Here is a 24862-nt window from a genome sequence, read left to right as displayed (position 1 = left end):
ACCGGTGTACTCTTCTCTTTGAAGTAGTAAGATACCATAACTATCTTGCCCTCTGGACAAATATTTATAAATGCCTATCAGTTACATCATGCACCATCATTCTGCCTAAACGTCCCTCAAACTGTCAAGGTCAACTTGGAGCGGAGGGGCATTTGGCCCAAGCCAGAGCTAAGAATGATTGGTACATTTCCAAATTTTCTTTTTAAGTCAGAAGCAGAATAAGATTTCATGGCATTGGACATTTGTGAATTCAATTGTCGATGTACATGAATAAAGTTTTATAGGAATGCAGCCATGCCCAGTGATTTATAGAGTGTCTATAACTTTTTGTGTGCTACAATGATGGAGTTAGGACTTGCAGCAAAGAAAGTGTAGTCCACAAACCCTAAAATATGCACTCTCTAGTCCTTCCTAGAAAATGATTGCTAACTCTTGCATTAGAATTTATTGGAGCATGGAGGCAGGGAGAAGGGAGGTTTGGGCATGTTTCCTGGTTCTATCCCCAAGGTTCTGATTGTGTAGCTCTGTATAGAAGACCAGGAATCTGCATGTTTAATAGGCATCCCAGGTGATACTGTAGCAAAAGATCACTCTGAAAGAAGCATGTTTAAATCCAGATGTGAAGATATAGATATAGATATAGATATAGATATAGATGATATAGATATATAGATACATCACCTGTGGATATTTCTTCTTGGGCAAATAAACATTCCTTATCTCTCTAGGATATTAAGGGGAATAGGTACATTTAAATAATAAACTATAAATAGATGTTTAAAATATTTAAATATTATTTGCTAAGCCTCGGGGTGCCTTTGTGCCCTTTAAAAAAATAAATTTGCTTCCTACATACACTTGGGAAAAAAGAAATCATTCATTCCAAATAACATTTGTCAGAAATAATAATTCTCTTCTTCCCCAATCTAGCTCAAGTTTAAACGTTTGAACAAAAAGAACATAACTAAGAATAAGATGTGAAGGGAAGGAAATATTTCCATAACAATGTGTGCAGAGACTAACCCTACCCAGGAGGCATGCATGGCAGAAAATGCTGTATTTAAGGATACAAAACGCTTTCTGTTTCAAGTTGCAATTTTAAGACACTTGTAGGTTTTCGCAATTTTTCTTCAAGTATAAAATTCCCGAGATTATGCCCTGGGAAATGGTTCTTTATCCACCTCTTAACAGGTAGTGGATGCTGTACATAGGGTGTATATTGGCAAACTAAAAAGAAAAAGGAGTTGACATGTCAGATTTAAAACTTTTAAATTTAGCCTGTAATTAAGTCTTGGCACATTTATGATATTTTAAAAATTCTAATGAAGTAAAATATGATGAATTTAAAGAATATCACTAAATTGTGACTTCATCAATTGGGTTCAGTTTTTCCATTGATGGCCAGTCAAAGTTATTAGTGTTTCTATCCTAACTCCCCTGAGATACTTTGATTTCTTGGTTCTTGGTGCAGAGAGTGTGGATCATTATGGAACGTGGTCCAGTTCAGTTGCTGTTAGGAACCAACCTTCCCTAGGCAGAGGGTCTAGATAGTAGGAGCGTCTAACCCCATTACAACACGTTTGCTGAGCCCTCTCTCAACTTTACTGATTAGCATTTCAGTTCAGCCTTACTTCAACTCCACCAGGTCAAACTTGTCTGACCCCCATTCTTTTCTTTCCCTCTTGGCTGTATTCTATCTCTGCCCTCCGCCCCAAGTCTATACTGAGAAGAAACTCTTGTAAGGACATTAGTCTTGGCCCTACCGGGGCTCTGGATGCCTGCCCATCGGTCCTGGTTCCAAGGTAAGGATCCCCGAGGAGGCCCTGCAACTGTGCTTCTTAGTCGCTCAACCCATGCACCTATAAAAGCAAGAGAAGAGTGAATACGTATCCCCAGGAGGGTAAGACATGCCCCAATCTGCATGCAAGTGCCTTTCACCATCTCATATAGGTTTGTGTAGGTTGACCATATGCCTGGTACCAAGGTAGACATTTTTGCACTTGTAAACCAGAAAGCTATGAAGTAGCCTTGAATCCAATCTAATCCAGTAACTGCAGCAGTCCCTTACATACTTCTAAGCCCTTTCGTTTTCTCAAGAGCATTTGGGTAGACAGGAAAGAGAAGGCTGGGGCACTTAGGACCACTTAAGAGTCAGGATCCTTGCGATTGGTGTTCTTTGCCTCCTCTGGCCTCCAGAGGGATGTCCCCATCTATCTGGCATTCAAGACTACAGTACTTTAGCATGAAGTCTGGTCTCTCTTGGTGCCAGAGCTGATACCTTCTCTACATAACTGAATCTCACCGTGGTCCTCACTGGTGTCGCAGATGTCTTGCATAGACCGTATCTCGTCAAGAAACCCTCCGGGAGTCTTTCTGAAGGGTGACTTCATCTCTTAACACAGATGGCTTTGGGCAGGGTTTAGCTATCTTCTGAGTCTGACGTGAAGGAATCTCAGGACTTCCTTTACCCCATCTCTGCCACACAGAAACCAAAACTGACACAGCAAATCTCAATTTCTGGGAATTGTATCCTTCCCAAAGAGAGTATGTTTAAGTCCTAACCCCCAGCACGTTAGAATGGGACCTTGTTTGTAAATAAGGTTGTCGCAGACAGAATTCATGAAGCTAAGATGAAGTCATACTGGAAGAGGGTGGGCCTTGCTCACATGTGACTGGTGTCCTTACGAAAAGAAAGAGCCCTGGAGACAACACTGTGGGACACACATTTTACCAGCCAAGGAACTCCGAGCATTGTCAGCAAACACTAGAAGCCAGAAGAGACCAGGAAAAATTAGGCCCTGCAGGTTCCCAAGACAGCACGCTCCTACACATACTTCTATTTCCAAATTCTAGGCTATGAGATGGCATGTGTTTTGTTTTTTTTTTTTTTAATTTTTTTTAACGTTTTTATTTATTTTTGAGACAGAGACAGAGCATGAAGGGGGGAGGGTCAGAGAGAGGGAGACAGAATCTGAAACAGGCTCCACGCTCTGAGCCATCAACACAGAGCCCGACGCGGGGCTCGAACTCACAGACCGCGAGATCATGACCTGAGCTGAAGTCGGACGCTTAACTGACTGAGCCACCCAGGCGCCCCTGCATGTGTTGTTTTAAGCCACGCGGTCTGTGCCACTTTGTCATGGCAGGCCCCGAGCAACGCATGCGATCTCCTCCTGCCCGTAGCCTACTGTCATACGAGCTTGTCTGTCCTGGATTGAAGAGGAATCTTCTAGACACCACGGAGCACCATATGACTCAAGTGTTCAAGTCAAAAGCCTGGTCAGTTAAATAGGATCTAAAGAAATCTGGCAATAAGGCTCTGTCCTCAGAAGAAAATGTATCTCCAGAAAGAGACTGAGAAGGCCAGGAAGATCTTGGACCCGTATGTGAGTCCCTGTGTGTGCATATGACCCACAGATGTCAAGCACAGTGATACTGGGCTTAGGAAGAGGTAGTCGTTTTACATTTTAATTCTCTGCTACTATCCCAATGATTCGCTTGAGTCTGTGACACCTGGTGGCCTCTGTTGGCTTTGGAGGGAAGAGCAGTGGGGTCTGTGCTCCCGGCTCAGGGACGCTGGACACGTATGGGTATTGCTAAGTCCTTCTAGCGGGGACCCTGGGAGGTCCTGAGGGAAGGGGACAGTGACTAATTACAGGTATAAATTATATCTAATTTCTTCACCTGCCCTGGGACCCCAGACTTCCACTTTGCTTTGGGCGCCTGCCCTGTTCAGAGTGATCTTAAAGCTTATTGTCTTTACTCTCTCCTTCCAGAATAATAGGAGGTGGGTAATGAGTGCTCCGGGCTTGGGGACTGAGGTGGGGACAGCTTAGGAGAGCCTGAAAATCTGGGGAGGAGACCAGGGAAAGGGACAATGACAGCAGAGGCTGGGACAGAGGGCAGGGGTGACAAGCAGCAGGCCTCCCTCTTGGACATACCCCGAATGCAAATCAGTTCTTGTGAAGTGCCAGGAACACTTTCTGCTTGCCGAAGTGAGAGCTAGTCATTGATTAGGTACCCCGATTCTTAAAGCACCATCGAGAGGTTTGTAAAGATGCAATTTTTCACCACACACGTCTTGGGAACAAATGTTTCTGTACTTCAAGAAGTGCCAAGAAATGCGTGCGTGACCAACACTTCCTTGAACAAAAGCCCACGGTCCTGTCCTCTGACTTTTCCACGTGCATTTCGTTCCCTCCAAAAAATAAAAAAATGTACAAGGTTTCTACGCTGGAGAGTCTTAAGGCAAAGTCAGAAAATGCCAAAATTTGACTTTGAATTTCAAGGTTGAATTTCAAAATTTGACTTTGAATTTCAAGGAGTCCTGACACGCGTACGCTTTATTGCAATGAGCCCACGTGTTTTTGTGCGGGCATGTGCCTGTGCGTGCATGAGTGTGTGTGTGTGTGTGTGTGTGTGCGCGTATGTGTGTGCGCACATGACACAGAGACAGTCACCGCTGCACATCTCACCCAGAGCCCAATCCTCTGAAGTTGTGGGAGAGCACGTGGAAACGTGGGAGAGCATCGTGTGGTTTCGCCCAAGGTGGGAAAGAGGACAGCCAAGTTGTGAACCGGTGCAGACACGAGCCTCAGTGGGTCCGAGGCAAGTGGTTTTCCTTCCCTGCCGTCTTCTTGGCCACAGGGAACATGCGGCTGTTCCTGCAAAGCCAGAAGGAGAAAAGAAACTGATCTTCTGTTGGGTCTTAATTCCTGGAAAGTCTTGTCCTTAGGGACAAAATGTTTAAATGACTTAGTGGGCACTGATTCGGGCAAGTGCTATGAATGCCGTTTCGCAAGAAAATGCAGTTGTGGCTGTAGGACTAGAACGCTGGCGACAAGTGTTTTACAAAGGTACTTGGATCCACAGTGACCCTGCGGACCCTGTGTTTGGTTACATCTCACCCAGGGATGGGAGTGCTGTCCCAGCCTCCGTGATTTCGGGAAATCTAGGGAAATCTATCTGATCCACATTACAGCCTTTCCACATGTGTTTTGTAGATGTTTTGTTCACCTGCACAACATCATTACTGAATTACTTGCTTTTCTTATCAACAATTAAAAATGTATTGCCTGTTAATTCTGTGCGAAGCCCTTGAAATAAATCATCCATTTAATACTTACGACAGCCCTGTTAAGGCAGGGGCTAGTGTGAGATACCCTTTGTGCAAGGTGGGGGAGTGAACTTATAGGGCCAAGGGGAAGGTCTGTATAAGTTCAAGTTTATTTGCTTTCAAAGCACATACTCTTAACTAGGTTTATGATATGTCATAGATACAGCCAAAGAATGATACAGTGCTTTAAAGAGACAATAAAAGTGGGAGAAAAATATATTCCAATAATTCTATTAAGCTGTATTCTGAATTCTTCCCATAGTAGTAAAAAAAAAAAGGCTTAAAAAAGCTCAGCATTTTCCATTATTTCTTATCACAGATTCCCTTTTCTCCTTCATTCGACTACTGCGTTGCTACAAAATGTATTATAACAGTGTGCTTGACCTTTTTCTATCCCATGGGGCCCAGATACAAATATTTAATAAATTATTAATACATATTAATTTATCATTTATTTATAAATACCTTAATCTGGGCATTTAAATTACAGGTATAAATTATATTTAATTTCTTTCTTTTTTTAAACATTTTTTTTCAACATTTATTTATTTTTGGACAGAGAGAGACAGAGCATGAACGGGGGAGGGGCAGAGAGAGAGGGAGACACAGAATCGGAAACAGGCTCCAGGCTCTGAGCCATCAGCCCAGAGCCTGACGCGGGGCTCGAACTCACGGACCGCGAGATCATGACCTGGCTGAAGTCGGACGCTTAACCGACTGCGCCACCCAGGCGCCCCTTTTTAAACATTTTTTAATGTTGATTTACTTTTGAGAGAGAAAGAGTGAGTGAGCGAGTGGGGGAGGGGCAGAGAGAGAGGGAGACCCAGAATCCGAAGCAGGCTCCAGGCTCCGAGCTGTCGGCACAGAGCCCAACGCAGGGCTTGGACTCACAGACCGTGAGATCATGACCTGAGCTGAAGTCAGATCCTTAACTGACTGAGCCATCAAGACACCCTAAAAAGTATATTTAAAAAATGGAATGAGACATGTGGCAAAAAATTTTTAAAAGAAAGAAATTTTTAATAAGTTTTTAAAAAATATTTATTTATTTATTTAGAGAGAGAGGAAAGAAAGAGGGAGAGCGTGAGCAGTGGAGGGGCAGAGAGAGGGAGAGAGAGAATCCCAAGCACGGTCCAAGCCATCTGCACAGAGCCCAACACGGGGCTCCAACTCACAAACTTCTAGATCATGACCTGAGCCCAAATCAAGAGTTGGACGCTTAACCGACTGAGCCACCCAGATGTCCCATAAAAGAAAAGAATTTTTCTTTTTAAGTGTTTAATAGAAATAACACATATAATGTCTTTAATAATAAAGACAAACAGCAAGCAGGTACTTCAGGGCTTAGAAAGAAAAACAATATTTCCCTGATCCGCCTCCTCCAGTAACTCTGTTTCCCAGAGACAACCACTTTTGCACCTTTGTCTTTAATTTTTCCGCTAGCTATCTTTGGATCGCTAAGCAATGTGGCCATATCGCTGCCTTGAATAATCAGATCTAAGCATTATGAGTTGATTTCCACCTGCAGGCAGCAAGGACAACAAAGGGAAGCCACTGAAAACTCCCAGTCAGATCCCTGCCGAGCCCTGTCCCAGGGACTTAGCCCACGTCTACTGCAAACCGGTGGAAATAAAAGTCAGTTTTGAAACTAGAGGGAAGGCCAGGCCTTCAGTAACCAACGGTTATTTGTATTGCCTTAAAAAACTAAGAATGTGACCTTTGGCCTGTCTGAATAATGAAGTCCATCTAAGAGTCCTTCAGGGAAGTTCTAGGCACCGACAAGTCAAAAGGATTCTTGTTGAAGTCCTTTTTCTTTCTACTTTGTTTTCACTCACACCCTTTCTTGGCTGGCTGGGTAATCCAGGACTTTTGAAATTCCAGGGTATTGTGTACGCTTGGCTAAGAAACCCAACACCAGTGTGAAGGCTCCAGGAAGTCGTTTCAAGGAACCAAGTATATTTTGTAAACAGACAACTAACACTGGATTGAATACAAATACACATAAGCCACTGCTTGTTTGTGTTTGCTAATGGGCTTGAGGGTTTGAGCCAAGGTTTTAGCTTACACTCCAATACAGCCCAAATTAGTACGGGCCAGCAACAATCACACTGTTTCCTTCATTTACAAAGTGATAAATTTTGCAAATAAAAGGCACAGCGCTTTCTCTATGTGAACCTCCTAAAAGGCAATCTTAGCCATCTTTAATAAGACAGAAACAAAGAGCGTGGTTTGGAAATAGAAACAGACAAAGTGTAGATAGACAAGAACTAAAATAGCTGAATTTGCGGAGTATTTCCCAGGGCTCGTTCCTAGAGACCTTGGGATTGTTTACATGATCTTAAAATACTCTTAACGGTCTTCAGATAGGGCAAAGCCAAAACAGTTTTGATTCGAGCACCAACATAACAATCATTGTTCCTGGCAGATGTTATAATACAATTTAAGTAGGAAAACCAACAGTGAATGTATGAAATGACCTGTCTGCTCACATTTGAGATGTGGATTCAGTTACGTGTGTGTATGTGTGTGTATGTGTGTGCACAGAATACCTACCCAGGGGCGTCTGGGTGGCTCAGTCGGTGAAGCGTCCGACTCTTGATTTCGACTCTTGACTTCGGCGCAAGTCGTGATCTCACAGTTCGTGGGTTCAAGTCCTGCATCGGGCTCTGCACTGGCAGTGCAGAACCTGCGTGGGTTTCTGTCTCTCTCCCTCGCCCTGCCCCTCCCCTGCCCTCCCTCTCTCATAAATAAATAAATCAACGATGAAAAAAATGCCTACCCCAAATTTTTAGAGAACCGGAAATGAACCTTTGGGTCTGTTACCATCACTTCATGCAAGTCAGTGCATGAGAGTCTTGGGAGAGACTCTGCTTCTGTTCCTCAATTTCCCTCACCCCGTCTGCAATAAAATCAGCTATTCAGGAACATCATTATCACAGCATCAGGGAAATAGGGTTTTCTGAAAAAAATTCCCTGAATGCTGATCCATTCTACATTTTCCCACCAAAGAAGAGACATTAGCAAATGTCTGTCACAACTGTGACTGCATGCACAAACCCGTCACGGAAGAGCCGGCTGAGCCCTCTGCGAGAAAGAATCCACGGTGAAAGGAATTTAAAAATAAGAACAGAAAAGGGTCACAGCTCAGGCAACGAGGACTCTGCGAAGCAGGGGAAAAAAATACAAGAACTTTCAATGAACTCATTAAACTTGGAAGACAACCTGTTTTTCTCAGTCAGAACAACGTCTTCAACTAGAACATGGACATCGTCGCCAGGCGCACTTGTATTTTTCCCTCCATGACTTCTCGGCGTCATCGTGCAGTGGAAGTGACGCGGTGACCACCCTACTACGTCGTGAGTTGATTTGTACATACTGATGGAAAATTTTCTGTGCATGTTGTCCGAAGCGCCATTCTCGCTGGTGTACCTTGCGATACGGATGCTAAACGTCAACGGATATTGATCGGCTTAAGGCTGAGTCTCTTTAGTGGGGATGCATCTTTTGTTTTGTTTTGCTTCTACTACTCTTTCACAGGGAAGAAGAAAAGAAAAGCCAAGATTGGACACCTGTGACAGATAACGGCTAAACGGACTCCAACGATGAGGTCCTCCTGGTGTAAGGGCTTATCTGCCAAAGAGCTTGTCGGAAGTCCAGAAGTCGCCGGGTCACAGATGCGCTGTGTCACTTGAGGTGTGTTACCAGCCCCGAAACCTATTTTCCTTGATAGCAGTAGCCTCCTTCAGAAAAGGTTAGTGAGTTCTCTGATTGACATGACAGGCTGAAATAAATGTGGTCTTTCCTCTTCTGTTATCGCTACTGTTTATTGGCTCCCGTCATGGCCTGAGCACCGGGTGAATCCTCGGAGGTAAGGCGGTGCTTATTTTTAGAAATACTGTATGCTCCTCAGGTAAACACAAGGCACTCGTCTTAGCAGTAAACAAATCGCCATCATGTCACCAATTTCCCTCTTGCGCTGCTAAATCACCAAGAACTAAAAGTAGAAAACATGTTATCAAGCTGTGGGCTGTGACTTACAAAGTCTTTACCTAGCAGCATCAGATACTGTGATACAGAAAAGGAAGTTGGATTGCTCATCCAAGACTTTGCTTAAAATCTCGTCTGCATCCCTGAAGGCTGAATGACCTTGAGGAAGTCCCCTCGACCTTCACAAAATCAGTATCTCTTCTTCCTAGTGAGCAGAATAACATCCACCCTGAACATTAAGTGAGCAACAACAAGTAAAATAAAGGCTTGTGGGCGCTGCTCTTAAATATTCCAAGAACGTACATCTAATTTTGAGATTCTCACTTCCATTTAGAATGTTTCTGCACACTAAAAACAATGTAAACGATTCCACGAGAGAAAGAAAACAAAATGGCATTCAGCTGATTTACCGGATTCAACCTGCCACAAACCACACAACTATTTCATTGGATGTACAGACTCCTAAGCGATTATTCCGGTATCGTGTGGACCCATTCACGGACGACCCAGGTCAAGATTTGACTCTTGAAATCAAGAGTCAAGGCAAGGGTTGACCTTGAAACGTCAGGAGCATCCTCTGATAGTATTTTTGTTCATTTTGTTCATTTTTGTTCATTTTGTTCAGTATCATTGTTCTCGCATCCCCCCTTCTGAGAAAAAGGCCGGCTTTCGGAAAGAATTTCTGCCGATCCCACTGCAACCCCACAAGCCCACTGTAAAGAGGTTCCATTTTGTTCACAGAGATAATATCGCTGCTGCAGGCATTGTCACAGACTGGAGAATTGAGACAACTTGAGAGATAATTTAATATCAAAAATAATTACTCTTTCCACCACTATTGCGCTATCTCAAATGGTATTTTCCCCTTAATTATGTAAGTAATTGCCTGAGTGCTTCATTTCACTCCGATGGAAATCCCATGAACCACCACAGCCCCCGAGAACGAGATAGTATGATTTTCCATCTTTGAGAAAAAAACTGGGAGGTAGACAAAATAAAAATCCGTGACAAAATACATACAGTTCCAAGAATCAAGTGTCCTGTGTTTTTGCATGAAAACACATGTTCGTGTTTATGAGGTTAATACATCAGTGGTGACAGCGAACTTCTCCGCGAGAGGGCAGGGGTCGGCAGATCAGGTATTTAGATGGTGCTCGGCCAGCTGGAGGGGCTTTAAGGAGCACGGTAGTCACGGGTATGATCATTTGGTCACTGTCATACGTGCAGCTTATGGTGGTCTCTGGGCGACCCCACATAACTTCCCAGGTTTTGAATTCAGCTGTAAGGTAGCAACTCCCAACTGTACATCCCCAGGGTACATCCTCGGAACACTATTCCGAGTTCCAACCAATAAACCCAACTCTCTGGAGGACCGTGCTCTTTGGATAGAGCAGATATCTCTCTATCCAAAGAGATAGAGGGGTAGAGAAGGTCCCTCCCACGTTTCTAAACTTCTAGTGTAATGAAGTCTTTAAAAAAAAAAATGGGCTCGAGAGCCAGGTGGCCTGGGTTCAAATCCTGACTCTTTTGCTTTACAAGCTGTGTGACTTTGGCCAAATCACCTAGCCTCTCCATGCCTTAGTTTCTTCATCTGTAAAATGGGGGAAATAATAAGACACTGTCATAGTCATTTGGAAATAAGTCCCTCGATTTCTGAAAAGGGCTGAGAATTCTGCCCGACCCATAGTAAGCACTCAATAACTGTCAAGTTCTCTTGTGATTCTTCTTCTTCTCTGTTTCAGTGAATGGCTCCAGGAGCTGCCCAGCAGTTTTAAGCCTGGATCCACTGGGGGAAATGGGCTTCACAGAGATTTCTAATATGCACGCAGTGACACAACCCGAGGGGAATGCTTAGGGCAAGACGTGGCATTTGGATAGTGCAAAGTAAAGATAAGCGATTGCTGCTCTTATCTTGGGCTCATCCTCTCCTTTGTTCCTTCTTTTTTTTTTTTTTTTTTTTAAGAGAGAGAAGACTCCAGTGGGGGAGAAGTTCAGAGAGAGAGAGAGAGAGAGAGAGAGAGAGAGAGAGAGAGAATCTCAAGTAGGCTCCATGCTGAGCACAGAGCCCTCCTCAAGGCTCAATCCCATGATCCTGGGATCAAGGCCTGAGCTGAAATCAAGAGTCAAATGCTCAACTGAATCAATTCTCGACCAAGCCACCTAGGACCCCCTCTTAGCTCCCCTTTCTAATTATTTAGTAAGTTTTGGTGCTTCCAACCCTTAAAAACGTCTCAAATATCTCTCCTCTTCCTTACACTGCCTCTTTCATCGTTGAGCTCCTGACTGAGGCTCATACCCCACCTCTGGCTCTGAGTTTCATCTGCAGCCCCACTGGAACCAGATTCCCAGGCATCCTGAGGTCATACCCCTGCTCTCTGCCCCCCACCCCTGCCCACCCCCTATGCTTGCTCTCATCTCTATCACCATTAGAGGGGCCGGCTGGGAAAGATGTCACACCCCCACTCTGTCCCCACTGCGGCCCAGCTCAGCTCCCTGCATGGAAACCCAGTGGCAGCACCCCATGCGGCCTGCGGGCCCCTGGGTGCCACCACCCACACGCGTTCCCCGGCATGGCAGTGCCACAGGCACGGGTGAAGCAGGACAAGACACAGAGGGCAAAGCATGCAAAGCATTCAAGCCAGATGTCTGCGCTCTGTGAAATCACCACTCCTTCCATGTGCCTGACCCACCACACTCGCGGGGTCCCGTCTAACACGTGGGAGTGGATGCAGATTTCCCTTTACTTTCAAGTGGAAATACGAGAATTCCCATATTCTTTGGGGTGTGCGAATGGTTGCCGTGTGCGGTGATTGGAAAGCTTTGGCATTTTGCTGCCTCCTCGCTGCCATTAAGGTTATTTCAGGAGAAAACCTGCCCCCATCACATCTTCTTCTCTGGGCAACGTGACAGACAGGACGGCCCCGCTCTCTGCTCTCACGCTGTGTCCCCGCCTTTCTTCCGTGTGGGTCCCCCTGGGCACCCCATTACCTGGCTCTCCTCTATAGACTCTGAAAGCAGGTGGCATCCTCTTGGTTCGCATCGTCAGAGCCCAACACTGATCCCCCCACACGCTAAAATACTCCTTCAACAGCAAACAAAGGTCATGAGTCCCCAGAATAAGTCATGTGTCACAGGAAAAGTGAGCTGGGCATCTGACGAAGCCTTTTCTTGAATCTATTTCCACTTCTATAAGATACACCCTGAGCTGGAACAGAAACAATTAAGAGATGGTCCTAGATGCCGTGGGTGATGTGAGCCCGTGCTTGCCAATGTCACTTTGTGACATATTGGCTGATGGCTGAGGAATACCTTAAAAATGTTTGAAGTAAAAGCTTTAAACGATTGTGAGTGAATAACTCAGTCCTCCAGAATATAAAGACTCACTGGTACAGTCGCTCCTTTGAAAACATTTTGGATTATCTGCACAGTATTTGTTTTCCAGAAAAACGACAGTGGGCTCCTTCGATTCCAGTCCCCCGTGGACTTGTTTCACTGTTTGTCCCCAGAACTGCACCCTTTCCAAGGCAACATGCCAAACAGAAATATTTTTGTTTGTTTGTTTCTTATTTTTTTGTTTTTTGTTTTCGTGGTTTTGTTTTGAAGAGGTTTTGGGGTTTTGTCTTTTGGATTTTTTTTTTATTTTTATTTTTTACCCTTTCTCAACATTTGAGTTACAATGACTGTGACAGTGGCCAGGCTGATAAGAAGGGAAAACCTTGTAAAAGTACAAACCCTGAGCAAGAAAGGAAATTACCAAATAGAGAATTTTCATTCTCCCAGGATTAAAAACAGCCTAAAATTAAAGCACCATGACTGGAAGTCTGCTCTGTTTTTTTTTTTTTTTTTTTTTCCTTTTTCTTTTTTTTTTTTTAATTGGCTTTTGAAGTCAGTAAAGAGCTGAATCTGTAAATAGAGCAAAGCTATAGCCCTTCCTTCCCCGTTCCCCCACCACGAGCAGCAACTTGGTCCCAAGAATGCCATGAACCTGAAGTCAGGCTTCACATTGCAGCGCTTTAAAAAAAAAAAAAAAAAGTGCAGACTAAGCTGAATCAGGAATTTTGGCATCTCTTGAATGAAAGTCTATGGACTGGCTTATTCTTATCTGGAGCTGGTGGGGAATAGGTGGTGGGGAAGTAAGGACAGGGAGCACAGAAGGAGGTAGAACTGGGTGTTCAGTGGCTGTAGAAACTTCAGCCAATTAGCTCTGTCTTTCTGGGACTCACTCACAGTTTGAGGTCTGGGCAGGAAGAAATTCCAGAGGTGGTGATCCGAGGATTCTTTCCTTTGGACAAGGAGAGAATCTGGACGGTCCATCATGGTTCCCTTAACTCAAAGACTCCTCACTTTGCTTCTTTTGACCTTCCATTTTCCATTCCCTTCATAAATGGTTGACCCCAAAAAAATAAAAAATAAAAATATCAAATTGCAAAAAAAATACAGAGTATTTCTGCAAAAATCAATCGACCTGTGTGAGTAGTTCCGAAGATGTGGGTATCAGATTTCACCTGGCCCTGAGATGTCACCTACTTCACTTCCTCCAAGCCCAGATGATAGTGAAGTCATTGCCAAAGCCCATCTGCTGAGCTGCTGTAGCAACAATATCTCACTCCTTAAACTGTCTAAACTTCTCATAAAAAGATGCACGCTTGATTTTCACTTAGGTCATTCTTGATGCTAATCCAGGGTAAGAATAAACTATATCGCAACAGAAGTAAATGCAGGACAGTCCCACCTACCTTAATCCCGCAGGTCTAGTTTAAAAACCGTGAAATTTTGGATTTCTTAAGTCTCTTTTCAAGTAGCTAAAACTTTTCGAGTAGATTGTTTTAGTCAGCTCAGGCTGCTGTAACAAAATACCCTAGACTGGGGGGCTTAAAGAACAGGTAGTTATTTCTCACAATTCTGGAGGCTGGGAAGTCCAAGATCAAGGGGGCAGCAGATTTGGTTCTCCGTGAGGGCCCGCTTCTTGGTTTGCAGATGACGGTCCTCTTGCTGTGAGGGCTATTTTCGTAAATGAGTCGCCCACCCCCGTCTCCTGCTAAACCCTAAAGACAATATACTTAAAGCTTATGACTTTTTCGAAAGGAGGTGTGTTTCATTTCATTTCGTTTTGTTTTGTTTTCTAATAGAGTTCTTTAAAAGCAGGCTTGATTGTATCTTTGTAGATCATTCCCCTGTACAAGAGATAGGATTGTCTAGAAGCTGGAATGCTTATGTTCTACCTCATTTGTAATCACAAACCGCAGAGAGGAAAATAGCTATATTTTTCTAGACAAACAAACTGGCCAGGAATATGCCTTCAATGACTCGGCTGTAGTCTCTGAATCATGGCGATAAGGAAATTGTTGTCTTCTATACTTACATATGTACTACAGTATTTTCCAGGAAAATATCTAGATTGCATGTGAATGATTTAAGGTGCTATAGCCTTCTTTTCTTTTCTTTTCTTTTCTTTTCTTTTCTTTTCTTTTCTTTTCTTTTTTTTCCTTTTCTTATGGCCATACTCTAAAGCAATCGGGCACAAGTCCTACTCCTCAACTACCTGCAGAAAGAACCAGAAGGTGGGATATGAGCTAAGGGGCCATGTCAAAGCTCACTGATTAGGGGAAAAGTCCATTTCGGAGGACCACGGTATGCTGTGATCCGTGTTGTTTCCCCATGCTGTGTTACTGAGTGACAAGATAAGTCAAGACAGGAAGCAAGAGCTTTTGGAAGGATTTGGCCAGGCCCTAGGAAGGGCTTAAAACCCCTAAAACTAGCTAGAATATGTTAAGTTCTATTTGGGGTAATTGGGATAAACATCCAATTAAAGGATTTCTCACCAGAATTTAGGGAGTCAACACATTTCAGAGCTTTTATTTTTTTCTAAGCCCCAGCGCACCAGCAAAGCAGGACTGGTAGCAAAAAGGCAATCCCAGGGGCGCCCGGGTGGCTCGGTCGGTTAAGTGTCCGACTTCGGCTCAGGTCATGATCTCACAGTCCGTGAGTTCGAGCCCCGCGTCAGGCTCCGTGCTGACAGCTCAGAGCCTGGAGCCTGTTTCAGATTCTGTGTCTCCATCTCTCTCTGCCCCTTCCCTGTTCATGCTCTCTCTCTCTCTGTCTCAAAAATAAATAAAAGTTAAAAAAAAAATTTTTTTAAGGCAATCCCAGGAGAAAGGGACTGTGAGCCCACCTACGCTAAAAAAACACCAGGTCCCGAAGTCTTGGCAATAATGGCTGGATTTAAAGCAAGAAGGTCCTTACATTTATCTGGGTTTGGTGTGTTTGCTTAAGCATTTACTTTTGTATAGAAAGAAAGAAAGAAAGAAAAAAGAAAGAAAGAGAAAGAAAGAAAGAAGAAAATCATTCTGCTAAGAAATTGATTCTGCACAAATGGTACTAATTAGCAAGCATTTTAAATATATTTTTTTAAGTAACATTAGATGCATCCGCTAATAAATGCCCTAAACTACCCATGACTGGAAAATCATCTTAACTCTAAGTACTGGGTTATCTAACAGACACAACTCCTGTGGCAGCCGCTGAAATGACCAACATAGTGCCAAGAAAGAAAGAAACCATTTCTACAAGGTCTGCCTTGCAAATAAAATCTTATTGTATTAACTGGCAGAATCACAAGTAATCAGCAGAGCAAAGCAAGAATGAATGTTGAAGAGTTATATCCGTGTATGAATTGAAGGTACTCATAATCCAGTACTTATAGGAGAGAATGTGATAATAAAGAAAAATCATGTTTCCATAATTAAATTGTTATCCTTTGAACATGTTATTTAGAAGAGTTAAACATAAAGTCGTATTTTAAGTATACTTTTTAAGTGATCTATAATTACATGGAAGAACAAAGCATTGCAGAAACATCCTGTCCTAGAAACAAAATGTCTGCTGCATCCCTGCTTAGAACCTGAAATAATTAATACCTATGACCTCAATTTTGCAAAGTATTATTATTTCTATTTTGCCTATAGGGGTGGGTTTTGTGAAAACTCGTTTATAACACTTCAAGTGGCTATGTATTATTGAAACTGGCTAAGAAGTAACTTGCCTGAGGCCACTCATAACAACACTTCCAAGAAGGAGAGAAATTCAGCAGTGTCAGACTATTAAGGGTTTAAGTTTATTTGGATAAAATAAATTTAAGTATATATTATTTTGTGATTTGGTTAAGATTAGCTGTAGCCAAGCGTTTGCAATCAAATTTGAACTACTCTTCAATCACAAAAACATAAAATGCAGGTCGAACGGCGGGGGCGGGGGGGGGGAATTGAGACAAAAAAAAAATTTATGATACCTATAGTCTTCAAAGTCTATGATTTTGGACACCAGAGGAATGGCAAAGATAAAGACCAGATCGTGAATGGCCTTGAAGCAGAATCATGAGTCTTGAGGCCGATTAAGATCAAGATGGCTTTAAATTTATATGACTCTTACAATCCTACTTTACAAATTTAAACTTATTAAATTGGCTATATTCATCACTAAACTGCCTCCTAAGCCTGTGTTCTCTACCTCATTGGGTGGTACCGCTATCTACTCATACTTTCAAGCAGTAGATCTAGACCCATGCTTGACTCCTCGCCCCCTCGACATCCATATCCTATCTCCAAAATACTTCTCAGACTCAGTCTCTCCCTCACGTCCCCATTGACACTACTCTTGCTCGGGCTCTCATCTTGTTCATCACTGCATCGACATCCTTCCTGCACACCACCCCCAGTTTTGTGCATCTTAATTCCATCGGTCTCAAAATCACAGTCCATTGAATCCGAGCAAGGGAAGCAAGTCGGGCGGCCACAAAGCATGCTAGCTGGATGTGCCCATTGGGATACGGGGCTGATGAGCCATGTCTCCTAGAACTTTTAATGTCTTTCAACCACCTGTCGGATAAGAACCCAACTCTTTGACATCCTAATGATCCTGTACTCTGGGAGTACAGGCAGGCTGGAGGAAAGGAAGTGGGTGGCATCACTCTGGCTCCCTCCCTACATTCTTACCTCCCCTTCCTCAGTAGAAGACCAGTGTTCTTGTCATGGTGTCTCCTCCACAGGGCACTCTCTGTCTCTGGAACCTGGAGGCTTTGCGTGCCTCGGGGCGGTAGCCCTGCCCTCCTGGGGGGGGGGGGGTCCTCACTTGCTTTGTGGTTCCCTAGACTCTTGGTGGCACTCTGCACACAGCGCCTTGATTAAACTGTGGAACCAGATTCCCTATTGCATTGCTGGAAACTCACTGCCAAGTTGGCCTCCTGGCCACTCCCTTTGTTTCCAATGCTGACCCATCCTCTTTCCCTGCCTCTCACAAACCCCCTTCTGCATACTGAAGAGCGCTCTCTGTATGTGATCTAGCCCACTAGCAGTGTGCCACATAAAGGCATTCTTCTAGAACAACATCACTTCTCCATTTTCACGTTTAAGGTTGTGCGCGACTGACGTTCCCATGTAATAACCCTTCCCTGTACAATTCCAGAGTATTTTTTGTTAAATCTTGCCATTTATACTCAGAAAGTTGAAGTCCTAATTCCAAAATCCTTCTTTTTTCTCACTGGTGTGGCTCTTTGGGCAATTTATCTCACTAACTCAGTTTCCTCGTTGGCGAAATGAGATGACAGTAGACCTTTTTCTCCCAAAATTGGCATGGGGATTACATGAGCTAATTCATGTTATTTTCTTAGCCTCGATTCCCTAAGTGTGAACTCCCGATATCCTTGCTGAATATTATTTTCTGTTTTTCTACATAGGTAAAAAAAGGAATTCATATTTATTCGAATAGTGTCTAGTCACATTCTGCTCCACTGTATTCATTGATCCCAGGTTATAGATACATGTCTGATACATGACCCTTCAAGTTGGACTACAAAATGTCAAGCAGGAATCTCACTCAGACACGCCACTGTCAGAATGCCCTTACAAGGTGAGTCCTGCCGTGGTCCTGCTGTGTGTTATACACCCTACCTGCTACATCAGCATCATCTTGCTGGATCCACACCAAATCTCCTGTGTACAGGTGAGTGTTCGAGAGAGCAAGGAGCTCACCCAAGATCATAAACCGATGGACGGGAGGCTGAGCTTAGACCTGGACTTTTTCTGACCGCAAAGCCATCTTCCGCCCACGTGGTTCCCCAATGGAACGCCTACAACTTGCAAAACACGGTCATACAAACTGCGAAGGTTAGGTAGATTCGAGTTTGACCACTGCCCTATGGAAGCGTAAAAAATAACTAGCTCCGCCAAGCTAGAATCCAAATCGGAGAACCATACATATTGCATTATAAACTGTCACATAAATAACCTGTAGTTCTTTCCAAGTGATCTGGCGGGAGCTGCATGTGTATGTATCTGTCTGCTTGGAGTTACCAGCATCCACCATTATCTAGACTCTTTGGGGTGTGTTCATCTCTGGCTGTGATCTCCTGCCTCAAAAATGCAATAAGGGTCTCCCTGTTGGCTTATGTCTGTCTAACATTTTTTTTTTTTTTTTCTGATTGTGTTTAGAAGTGTCACAAGGGAGACCTCTGCCATCCAACTTCCGGGAGAGTGAAGTTGACTGAAACTTCTTCAATATAAAGGACTTTTGGCTCCAGCCCTTCAGCCCCTCCCTGTTCTCCAGCGCCCAGGAGGACTTGTCCTGTGAAACCCAGGCCAGCAGAGCATCTCTCTTCAAGCATCTGCTCTGACAATTTCACTTCCTAAGACAGAGGTTACCTAAGGAGCAGGAACCCCCTATCCCCGCACAAACCCCCCTTTCCCTGCACAGGGCGGTTGTGTCACCTCTGGTAGCAGGGGAAAGGAAACCCTGTGGCATGATGCGTCACGGTTGGGCAGGCAGGTGTTTTAAGCCAGTGGGGAAGGACATGGGACGGGCCGTCCCAGGTCACAGTCCCCCATGCCCTGTGCCTTCCCTGCTCGGCCATCAAAGGAGCTGCAACTCTCCCGACTCTGACTTTCCTTTCCAGTTTAAGCTTTCTGCTTTTCCCTTTGTCTCCCTGGATTCTTTTAGGGTCTCCTTTTCATCCTTTCTCTCCTGCCTTCTTTCTTTTTCCACTTTGTTTTCAAAGATAAATAATGTATTGTTCAATCATGTGTAAAGGATGGGAAGAGAAAACAATTTTAAGCTGAAAGAAATAAGCCTTGCACGACTCCTTCTGACTTTTAATCCATAGAAATATATTACTTTTATGTCTTCAGTGGTCACGGTTTCTGTAAAATTATGTTCTATTTTCTCACTCAACCTTCTTTGGTGAACACTTTTCCCTTCCCCATGATGTCATTAGGTGATAATCGACTTTGTCAAGATGCCTCTTCTTTTTCTCGCCTCCTTCCTTTTCACACACTCAGGAATCTCTCTTTTAATGATCTCTGCATCAGACAGGCCTTATGTTGGTCAGAGCAACAGGTGGTGGAAAATTCTAGTGTGACTTTCGTGGAGCTGATTTCAACTAGCCTGGGATTTACCTGTTTCTATTCTCAGGCTTTGGGGGCATTTTAAGGCGTATGTGGTACCATCTCCACTTTAAACACCCTTGGAAAACTCACAGCAGGTTACTATTTCTGGTCCCCCAAACCATTCCAGGCAGAGGCTGATACGGGTTATGGCTCATGATACCTCGTCAGCTGTACGGAATGTGGGTTGTACACGTGTTGTGTCACTTATTTTAAAGCCTTTGCCGTTTCCCACACTTTTAGTCCACGTTTGGAACTTGTAAGGCACAATTCAACTCTAATTTTTTCTTGATCTGCACAATGCTTCTGTTTCTAATTCTCAAGCAATTTTCTTAAGGCACCACTGACTGTATTTGTCTTTATTTGTCCAACTTGCCTAGAAACAGGAGCTCTGTGATCAGCATTTTCTCTTCTCACCGTAGACCCGACATCCCCTGTGCCCCATGTACCACACAGCATCATCCAGTAGTGCGGCCAGGTTCCAGCTGGATATCGTGAACAATCTCAGAACACACGTGGTTCCATTCTTACGGCAATGAAATATAAAGCAACAAAATGAGCAGCGACATGGTAGTTAAAGCCCCTGTGGTCTCTAATCCGTGAAGGCAGCTTTCTAGAGCGAGGAGAAATGGCTAACTCATGGACCAAGCTTAGAATTTATTTCTTTGTTTTGTGCGGTTTCCTGGTACTGTTCTTCAACCCTGCAATGACCACGTCAAGTAATTTCCTACCACGCCTTCCCCCAAGTGACAGATAGATATGGTAATAGAAGCAACCACAAACACAGTTTACATTGAAAAAGATGTTCCATTTTCCCAGTTAACTGAGCTGGAATAGAAACATTATAAAGTTATAAGTGGGTGAGGACACCTGATTTTTCAAGGTAAAAATCATCATTGTCATGTAAAAATAAAATGAATACATGTAACGATTTTATGTAATTCATTTATAACAGAGGGAACTAACTAGATGTTAAAACCAGTTCAAAAACAAATTTAAAGAACTAAACATTGACGTAGCCACTCAGGAATGCTGAAATGAATTTACAAATAGACGTAAACACTAACTAGTATCCGATAGGGAGATAAAATGCAGTGTTCTGGGTCATCTTTTCTGTAAGGTAGAAATCAGTTATATGTACTGGATAAAATTCATTTGCTTTGACATGGGCAAGAATCATTTGCATTATCAGATTTCTACAATTTAACTTCCACCCTAAAGAATTATAAAACAGCCTCGTCAACAGATAGGTAATTAAAGTTCTAAACTCCTATAAAATCAGTCCCCAGGGGGTGCCTGGGTGGCTCAGTCCATTAAGCCTCTGACTCTTGATTTCAGCTCAGGTCAGGAGCTCATGGTTCATGAGTTCCGGCCCCCCATCAGGTTCCACCCTGACAATGCGGAGCTTGCTTGGGATTCTCTCTGCCCCGCTCCTGCTCGCACTCTCTCTCTCAAAATAAATAAACTTAAAAAAAAATTGGTCCCCAGTAAACTGGCTAGACCCACACTACTCAATACCATGGCCCCTAGCCACATGTGGACAGGGCAGGTGCAGCACGTTCCCAGAGAAAGTTCTACTGAGCAACACTGCATTACCCCATAACCACTGCAAAACTGAAAGGCTACCCGGTAACCCATTTTGCACATTTCCAAATCTTTGAAAAAAAATTCTTTTTTCCTGACAAAATAAACAACAGCAATAGTGATTTGGAGCAGGGTAATGTGAGGGAGAAATCGCTAGTATTTATTGAGTACCAACTATATGTCAGGAATTGTATAAAACCATTTACATATATTATCTAAGCATGTTTTCACAATTTATATATATGACCCAATCCAATTCTTATAATAGTTTAACCCCATGTATTATTTGAAGAAACAGAACCTTAAAGAGTTTAAATAATTCGAGTCCTCAAAATTTACATACATTATCTGGTGAGGCCTCATCATAACTCAACCTCACTTACTAGTTGATGACCTAGAGACCCAAGCAGATCAGAATAATTTGCTCGAGAGCATAGGACTATTAAAGGGTTGAGCCAGAATTTGCTCTCACGTATGTGTAACTCTTTGGTCTTGCTTGTTTCACGAGACCACGCTGCCCAGTCTATGCATCTTGAAAGAGACGTAAGCGTGGTAGATGCAGAAACAACGGATGAAAAGAGACACCCGAGAAATCTGACCTGCCCACGTTGACTTAGGCCACTTCATCTCGGTAGAGAAAAACATGGCAGCCTGCCCACTGAAGAAAACAATGAGAAGTGTTTCTTCCAGTCTTCCCTTGTGTCCAAGGATGTCGCTGAATCAGTGCCAGGCCACATTGTATTCTCACATAGCACCAACTAACACCACGGAATAGTCATCATCAGGTGTCCCTCTCCCCAGTTAGACCTGAGATCACTCCAGGGGAGAATCAGAGAAGAAAGAGGCTGACTGGCATCATCCTGCCTGGTGCGTAACTCTTCAGTGAGGTTTGCTATCGACACGATTTCTAGCCATTTCCATACCCTTGCTCCATAGCATCAAGCCACCTCGTCAAAAGGCACCCCACACCAGTTTTTAGGTGGCTGGACAACTTGTGAGGCACACATCCTTGCTTCTCCTACTGTTGACTTTTGTGACCACTGGGCAGCATCGTACCATCGCGGGATGGACTGATGCCACCCAGGGGCTGCCCAGCTCCACTGCTGCTGGCTGTGAGACCAGGGAATTTGTTCAGACTCTTAGGCCTCTACAATGAGGTATCGCCTCACACCTGTCAGAATAGCCAAAATAAAAAACGCAGGCAACAGCCACGGTTGGCGAGGATGTGGAGGAAAAGGAACCCTCGTGCACTGTTGGTGGGAATGCAGGCTGTGCAGCCAGTGCGGAAGACAGTATGGAGGGTCCTCCGGAAGTTAAAAACGGAATGACCTAGCAATTGCACTACTGGGTATTTACCCCTAAAATACAAAAATGCTATTTCAAAGGGATACACGCACCTCTGTGTTTATAGCAGCATTGTTTACAACAGCCAAGATTTGGAAGCAGCCCAAGTGTCCATCCATAGATGAAAAGATAAAGAAGATGTGGTCTATACATGCAATGGAATATTACTCAGCCATAAAAAGGAATGAAATCTTGCCATTGGCCATGACATGGATAGAGCAAAGGCTAAGTGAAATAAATCAGTCAGAGACAGCCAAATGGCATATGATTTCACTCATATGTGGAATGAGCAATGGAAAAAAAAGAGAGAGAGAGAGAAACAAAGAAACAGACTCTTAACTATAGAGAACACACTGATGGTTACCAGAGGCAAGATGGGGCGGGGGTGGAGGGGGGAGATGGGAGAAACAGGTGACGGGTATTAAGGAGGGCACTTGTGAGGAGCACTGGGAGTTGTATGTAAGTGTCGAATCACTAAATTGTACACCCGCACTAACATAACACTGTGTGTTAGCTAACTGGAATTAAAATTAAAAAAACAATAAAATATAAAGTAAAAGGCACAGAGTGGGGGAAGGTGGGGGGCCCAGGGTGGCTCAGTCGGTTGAGCATTCAGCTCTTGATTTTGGTTCAGGTCATGATCTCACGGTTTGTGGGTTCGGGCCCCAGGTCAGGCTCTGCACTGAGGGTGGGAAGCCTCTCTGTCTCCCTCTCTCTCTCTGCCCCTCCCCTGCTCTATCTCTCTCTCTCTCTCAAAAACAAAACAAAACCCACAGAGTGTGGGAAATGGACATCTTTTGACATGACTTGTAAGAGTGTGAACTGCTATAGCCCTAGTAAAGGGAAACCTGTTTGCAATTTCGGATCTAAAACCCAATTTCTGCTCTAAAACCCAACAGGTAAGACTTAAAAAAAAAACAACACAACCCTTTAGGCTTCATGTTTTTTGGTAAAAGATGGACAATAACCAAACCTACATCGTAGAGTTGATGGTAGAATTTAAGGACATAATATATGTAAAAAACCTAGTACAGTGACTCACATGTAGACCCAAGAAGCGTAACTATTCGTGCTATTACTCTGAGTCAAATAAATAATGAGTATTGTTAACATGCCCTAATTCCCAATATTTGTGTTAAATATCACCTCTTACTTTCAGGAGAGGTAGGGAATAATAGAAAGTGAAATAAAGGATTGTGACCATCTACCATAATATATTTTTCATATGAATGTACCAGACAGATGTCCCCTACAAAACCATGAAACTGTCCCACACCGGTCACTATGATGAGGGAGCTTGGGGCGAGTTGAGGGCAAAATACAGGCTGGCACACCCTCCCCTCCCCCAACACGTGGGATCTGTGTGATATTCCTCAGACGCTCCCACCTACCCACGAACAAAGGAAAAGGGTTAAAGTGGTTGCCGCAGTGATGTGGGAAACTAGGGCAAATGAAAAATTCAATTCCCTTACCGCCTACAGCCCATTGACAAGTCCTTGAAACCGGCAGAGTGACCTCCCTCCAGGAGCTCAGCTGCCTCCATGATGACACTTTGCTGGGGGCAAAAGAGAATCTTGGCTTCACATTATCCCAACCTCGAGGATCCTGTAAGTCTACTTCCTTTATCTCAGCTGCCCCAAGATATATGCAGGCAATCCTATTCCAAGCTTATGGTCCCCGATATGCATCTGAAGGGTCTCATGACTGAGGCTTTATTAAACGGTAATATAAGTGGCATTTCCCTGGCAACAACTAGCCCCTCAAGGTCCTGGAAACCTTGTTTCCAAAATACCTTAGAGAGTTAACTCTATCCCTGACCCCCTCTCAACCTGAGCGTATAGAATAATAAGTTACCCATCAGGACCCCAGTGTAGCTTGTCCTGCCCATGGGTCCTGTCCCCGTGCTTTAATAGAATTGCCTTTTTGCACCAAAGACGTCTTTCAGAATTCTTTCTTGGCCGCCGGCTCTGGACCACCCCACCACCACCCCCAAAACTTCATCAACCACACACAGTGAAACAAACCAAGACTAATACTTATGAACTACCAGAAGCGATGTGATTAAATGAGAATTTCACCGAAAACCGGAGCTAATTTTCTGGCTCACAAACACCTGACTTTTTGAGCATTTCCATTTATTTTTTAACTTCTCTCTAGTGGGGGACAATGTGGATGGATGGATGCTTTCTCTGCTTTAGCCAGAGTGAAAAATGCCTTCTTTTTTAATTTTTTCTTCGACGGCACAGTTCCGTTGTTTAGCCTGAAGTGAAGGGAGAAGGGAAGTAGATGGAATGAGAAGGCCATCAAACCAGCGATCGGGCTTCTAGAAAGCATTGCAGGCTTGGAGCAAAGCAGTGGAAGCAAGTTGGGGAGGGGGGTGGATAGGGCATTGAGGGGG

The sequence above is a fragment of the Leopardus geoffroyi genome, chromosome A1 (assembly GCF_018350155.1).
Source record: "Leopardus geoffroyi isolate Oge1 chromosome A1, O.geoffroyi_Oge1_pat1.0, whole genome shotgun sequence".
Lineage (NCBI taxonomy): Eukaryota > Metazoa > Chordata > Mammalia > Carnivora > Felidae > Leopardus > Leopardus geoffroyi.
The sequence above is the reverse complement of the archived record's forward strand: the minus strand, read 5'-3'. Positions refer to the sequence as shown.